Raw genomic sequence first — 6,386 nt, forward strand, 5'->3', positions numbered from 1 at the left:
CAGGGCTCGGTCCTTGGGCCTGCACTGTTCAACGTCTTCATCAGCGATTTGGACGAGGAGGTATAAAGCACATTGTTCAAATTCGCAGATGACACTAAGATGTGGGGAGAAGTGGGCACACTATAAGGGTGGGACAGGCTGTAATGGGATCTGGACAGGTTACAGGGGTGGGCAGATGAGAATAAGGTGGGATTCAATACTGACAAATGCAAGGTACTGCACCTAGGGCAAAAGAACCAGCAGCATACCTACAGGCTGGGGAACTCCTTTCTCATCAGCATAGAGGCAGAAAAGGATCTTGGAGTCATTATAGACTCCAAGATGAACATGGGCCACCAATGTGGGGATGTGGTCAGGAAGGCTAACCACACCTTGACATACATCCACAGATGCATCATGAGCAGGTCCAAGGAAGTGATCCTCCCCCTCCATATGACATTGGTCAGGCCAGAGTGGGAGTACTGCGTCCAGTTCTGGGCACCGCACTTCAGGAAGGAAGTGGACATCGAGAAGGTCCAGAGGAGGGCCACTCACATGATCGGGGGCAGCAGGAGGAGAGGCTATGGGACCTGAACCTGTTCAGCCTCCACAAGAGAAGACAGAGAGGGGATCTGGTGGCTGTCTATAAACTGGCCAAGGGAGACCAGCAGGCAATGGGAGAATCCCTGTTCCCTTGAGCACTACTGGGAATAACAAGGAATAATGGCTATAAGTTGATGGAGAGTAGATTCAGACTAGACATCAGGAGGCGCTACTTCACTGTCAGAGCGGCTAGGAACTAGAACCAACTTCCAAGGGAAGTGGTGCTCGCTCCTACCCTGAGGGTCTTCAAAAGGAGGCTGGATAATCACCTAGCCGGGGTTGTTTGACCCCAGCATTCTTTCCTGCTAGACCTGGGCTGGTATCTCCTGGGGGGAGAGGGGAGAATAAATCACCTCCCTGCTTCCTTCACCTTTGGGAGCCATACTGGCCAGTGTCTGGCCATACATCCACCCCTACCATTTAATGGACCTGGGCCCTGTCTCAGGCCCTCTTCTCATGATCTGGACCCCCCCTCAGGCTCCACACAGTGGGTCCTGGCCCTGTGCTTTTCTGTCGGGGTGTGCTTCCCTAGACTTTCCTCTCCATGGGGTTACCCACAAGGCAGCAGGGGCCGTTTTCTGGCACCCCATACTTGCCCTTCACTGGGGAGGCACAGGTGTTGCATTTTCTGAAAGCTGCCCTGGCACAAGCAGGCCCACGACACCATCCGGCCCCAGCATGGTGTAGTTTTAGGTCATGCCTCAGGACCAGGAATGTCCACTATCCCCATATTTCCTGCCCTTACCTCCAAGATGTTTTGGGGCCAGCTGGCTGGGTGATGTTGCTCCTTCAACCCCCTGCAGCAACTGCTCTCTCTGCTGAGAGGCCTAGCCTTATACACAGGCTCCCAGTCCCCTCCACCAATCAGGCAGACTCTGATAAAATCACAAATTCTCTGATAAAATAGAACAGTCCCCCCGGCCAAGCCTGCAGTGCACAGCCTGTGCCACCCTGCCTCCACCCCGCGCACAGATGGGGGGAAGCAAGTCCCACCTGCCCCCTGGTACCATGTGTATCAGTGGGGAGATGCCTGTCCACCCCCCGAACGAGCCACCCACAACTGCATCCTGCTTCCTGCAGCCATGCGTTGTGGCCCCAAGCTGCAGGCGCAGCCTGGCTGGGCTGCAGCAGTCCCACCCCACCCCAGCCCCAGCCCTGCTAAACTCACTCCCTCCCTCCCTTAATTCTGTCCCCCCGCTACCTACCTGCGGGAGCTGCTTTCCAGGCTGCCTGGTGGCATTCCTCAAGCTCATTCCACGAGCTTTAGTTAAAGCACCCTTGCCATCATTCTGAAGTTCAGGGACACTGAATACATGAGATATGGAGGCTGCTGGAGTGCGGTTATTAGCAGGGATTTAGGTTTTCTGGGCAGCAGTGCCCAGTCCCCTGCCATGCTCTACACTGACATGGCACAGGCTACACCAAGCTCCAGTTGTAAGGCTTCTGCCCTGTAGCCTATTTAACTAGGAGTCTTATTACATGCTAAATTTAGGTGACTTCTGGAGCTCTTAATTCAGGGGTGGGCAAAATGCAGCCCGCGGGCTGGATGCAGCCCACCAGGCCGTTCTATCTAGACCACGGGGCCCCTAAAAAGTTTAGAAAATTAATATTTATCTGCCCTGGGCTGCTGTCATGTGGCCCTCCATGGCTTGTCAAAATTTAGTAAGTGGCCCTCCGCCCCATCTTAATCTCTGGACTGGCTGTACTGGTTTAAAGCACTTGTTATTCATTTTAGAATTACACCACTCCGGAGTAGGATTATCTCTAATCTGCCTAATTTTGTTCCTGTTTCATTACCTTGTGGCCACTTCCCACAGCTATTCCAGCCAAGCTGAAGTCCCTGAGGATCCCAGAATGCTCTGAGCTCTGAGAGGCCCAGTCCTTTTTTCTGTGAATGACCCGCTGGCCAAAGTCCTTCTTGCCACCATACAGACTGACTCTGCTCCCACCATTAGCTGTGCGGAGGACACATACTACCTGAACTCTGGAGAAAAAAGTATCAGGCTCCTTGGAGCTCAGGTGGTACCTGGCTAGTTGGCAGGCTGGCTGGCAGGGCACAGGGTGGTGTGCATTGCTTGAGCTCTGAAGAAAAAAGGGTCAGGACCCTTGGAGAAGAGAGCGAGCAGGCTCTAGGGCTCTCACCTGGAGCTCTCTGGTTTCACTGAAAGTGACACAGTAGCTCTGCACTGAGAATGGGGCTGCTGGGCTCAGGCCCTGACAGCTCTGCTGTCAGCATGGAGCTGCTGTGTCAGGTTCAGTGAGACCGGAAAGCCCCAGGAAAGCTGCTTCTCCAGATCTGTCTGGTCTCATTGAAACTGTCATGGTGGTGGGCCCGCTCCGCCCAGGGGGAGCAGTGAGCAGGTCCTGCTTCTAGTCCTGCCCCTACTCACCAAGCCTCAAGTGGCAAGTCACAGCTGTGCAGGGGAAGGATAGTCAGAGCAGGTTTTTTGCTTAACCATGTGATTGCTGTACTAAGCAGATTCACATTTGTTTGACTTACAGCGTTCACCAGGGGATGGAGACCAAAGCCCTGAGGTAAGTGGGGAATCAGGAGACTTGAAGGAAGAGCAGTCAGGAGGTATTCTCATACTTTTTCGAGAAATTAGGGCAATCAACTAGTAGCCTCAGGTGCCTGTACACAAATGCATGGAGCATGGGAAACAAGCAGGAAGAATTGGAAGTCCTTGTACAATCATGGAACTATGATGTGATTGGAATAACAGACTTGGTGGGATAGCTCACATGACTAGAGCACTGTCATGGATGGGTGCAAACTGTTCAGGAAGGACAGGCAGGGGAGAAGAGGAGGAGTTGCACTTTATGTAAAAGAGCCATATGATTGCTCAGATCTCCAGTATGAAGTTGGAGATAGGCCTGTTGAAAGTCTCTGGGTTAGGATAGCAACAAGGATGATGTTGTGGTGGGGGTCTGCTATAGACCACCAGACCAGGAGGAAGTGGTGTATGAGGCTTTCTTCAAACAGTTAATGGAAGTTTCCCCATCACAGGCCTTTGTTCTTAGGGGACTTCAATCACCCTGACATCTGTGGGGAGGGCAATATAGCAGTGCACATCCAGGCAATCCAGGAAATTTTTTGAGAATGTTGGGGACAACTTCCTCGTGTAAATGCTGGAGCAGCTAACTAAGGCCCATGCTCTTCTTGACCTGCTGCTTGCAAACAGGGAAGAATTGGTGGGGAATGTAGTAGTGGATGGCAAGCTGGGCAGCAGTGACCACAAGATGACTAAGTTAAGGATCCTAAGGAAAAGAAGGATGGAGAGCAGCAGAGTAGAGACTCTGGACTTCAGAAAAGCAGACTTTGACTCACTTAGGGAACTCATGGGTAGGATCCCATGGGAAGCCAGACTGAGGGGGAGAGGAGTCCAGGAGAGCTGGCTGTACTGCAAAGAAGCCTTACTGAGAGTACTGGAACAAACCAACCTGATGTGCAGGAAGACTAGCAAGTATGGCAGAAGACCAGCTTGGCTTAGCAGGGAACTCTTCAGTAAACTAAATCACAAAAAGGAAACATAAGAAGTGGAAACCTGGACACATAACTAGAAAAGAATGTAAGAGCATTGCTTGAGCATGCAGGAATGAGGTCAGGAAGGCCAAATGCACAACTGGAGTTGTAGCTAACAAGGGTTATAAAGGGTAACAAGAAGGGTTTCTACAAGTATGTCAGTAATGAGAAGATCAGGGAAAGTGTGTGTCCCTTCCTGAATGGGGGGAGGCAACCTAGTGGCAGAGGATGTAGAAAAGGCTGAAGTACTCAATGCCTTTTTCAACTCAGTCTTCACAGGCAAGGTCAGCTTCCAAACTATTGCACCTGGCAGCACAGTTTGGGGAGGAGGTGAGCAGTCAACAGTGGCAAAAGAACAGGTTAGGGACAATTTAGAAAAGCTGGGCATATACAAGTCCATGGGGCTGGATGGGATGCACCCAAGGGTTCTGAGGGAGTTGGCTGGTGTGCCTGCCTATCATCTTTGAAAAGTCATGGCAAAGGTCCTAGATGATTGGAAAAGGGTAAACCTGGTGCCCATATTTAAGTAAGGGAAAAAAGGAGTGTCCATAGAACTACAGACCAGTCAGCCTCACCTCAGTCCCTGGAAAAATCATGAAGGAAAAGAAGGTGATTAGGAATAGGCAGCATGGATTCACCCAGGGCAAGTCATGCTGACCAACCTGATTGCCTTTTATGATGAGATGATTGTCTCTGTGGATGCAGGGAGATCAGTGGATGTGGTGTACCTTGATTTTAGCAAAGCTTTTGATATGGTATTCTGTGACTGAGGGCACATTCCCAGGCCCAGTTACCATGCTGGCCCGCTGTCCTGTCTTTGGGCATGCTGCCTGCCTACTCTCCTGCCATGCCTTGTTGTTAAATATGTAAAAAGATGATACTAGGCTGGATGCTGCCCTTCAAGCACCCTAATGTCAAAGGGCATTTCTTACATGAGTCTGACCTTCCTTTATTGTGTCCCATGCCTCGCAGATGACTTACAGTTTGTTACCACTCCAACATGAGGCTGGGCCAAACTCAGACCTTGTTAGGCCTCTCTCATACTGCCCTATTCTGGGCCTCACTCACTCCGCCCCCCTCTCACTGGGTCCTCTGTCACTCCCCCACCTCTCACAGGGGTCTCTAGCACACTGCCTGCCACTGGGCCACATACACCCTGCACTGCTCCCTTGAGTGACCATGTAGGCCATCAGGCTTATCCTATCACTCCTTGACTGGCCCTGGCTCAGCCTTTTGGGTCTCTCCTGTGCCCCTCATCTGAGTGGTGACCTGTTAATTTACCAAACTCTGGGCTGAATCTGCCCCTAGCTCCTCACTGGGCTTCACATCACTCTAGCCCCCTCCTTGGGGCCCACACACTGCCCCTTTTGTTGGGGCTCTGGGGTCTTATACCCCTATTGGATCAGGTGCCTCTACCCCGCATGCCTGGCCTACAACTCCAGGGTCCTACATCCCTATAGGACTCAGGCGCTTCTTTATAAGCATGCCTGGATCCCCTGCTCTCACAATAACCCACCAGATGGTGGGGGCTGGGGTTAATGCCTCCTACCTGCCTTTCACTGGGGAGGTAACTGGCCTGCCATTTCTTGGGGGCTGTCCTGCCACAGACAGCCCCATCAGGCCACCCTTCCCTGGCAGGGTGCAGATCCAGTCATGCCCAGGACCAGGAGTTTCCTACCATCCCCATAGCTCCTGCCCTTACCTCTGTGGTGTTCTGGGAGAAACAGCTCAGCTGGGTGTTGTTATTTCAACTGCCAGCAGCAGGCTGCTGCCCCACCCCTGGAGCCAGGATCTAAAATGGCTGCCTCATCTAGACTGACCTACACCTCCTGGCTGCCTGCTCCCAGCCTTTAAAGTGATAGGCACCAAAAGGTGCTCTGTCACATATTTCCACAACATTCTTGCAGGCAAGCTAAGGAAGTACAGGTTTGTAGCAGGGCACTAGGGTGCTTGCTACTGAATAGTAGTAAAAGGGGTTTAGCTGCCATTCATCAGGGCAGCAGGTGCCAGTTGCTGCGGCAACTGATTGGGTCAGCTGATCACCAGGGGGGCGGGGTCTGGAGTATATAAACAGCCCAGGCTGAAACTTAGCTAGCAGTTTCCTCTGGCAGCCTCAGAAGTAGGAGCTCTGCTGGAGCATGCAGGGCAGGGTTGTGCGTTGGCATGTGGTTACGGGGTGGAGAGGACCCAGACAGGGATATGAGAGAAGATTAGCCAGGTTGGCTGAGAATTTATGTAGTAGCCAGGGGCTTTGTGTTTCTGGTGTGGTTGGTTGTTGTGA

This window comes from Gavialis gangeticus, unplaced genomic scaffold (assembly GCF_001723915.1).
Source record: "Gavialis gangeticus isolate Ggan-Ray unplaced genomic scaffold, GavGan_comp1, whole genome shotgun sequence".
In the NCBI taxonomy this organism is placed as follows: Eukaryota; Metazoa; Chordata; order Crocodylia; family Gavialidae; genus Gavialis; species Gavialis gangeticus.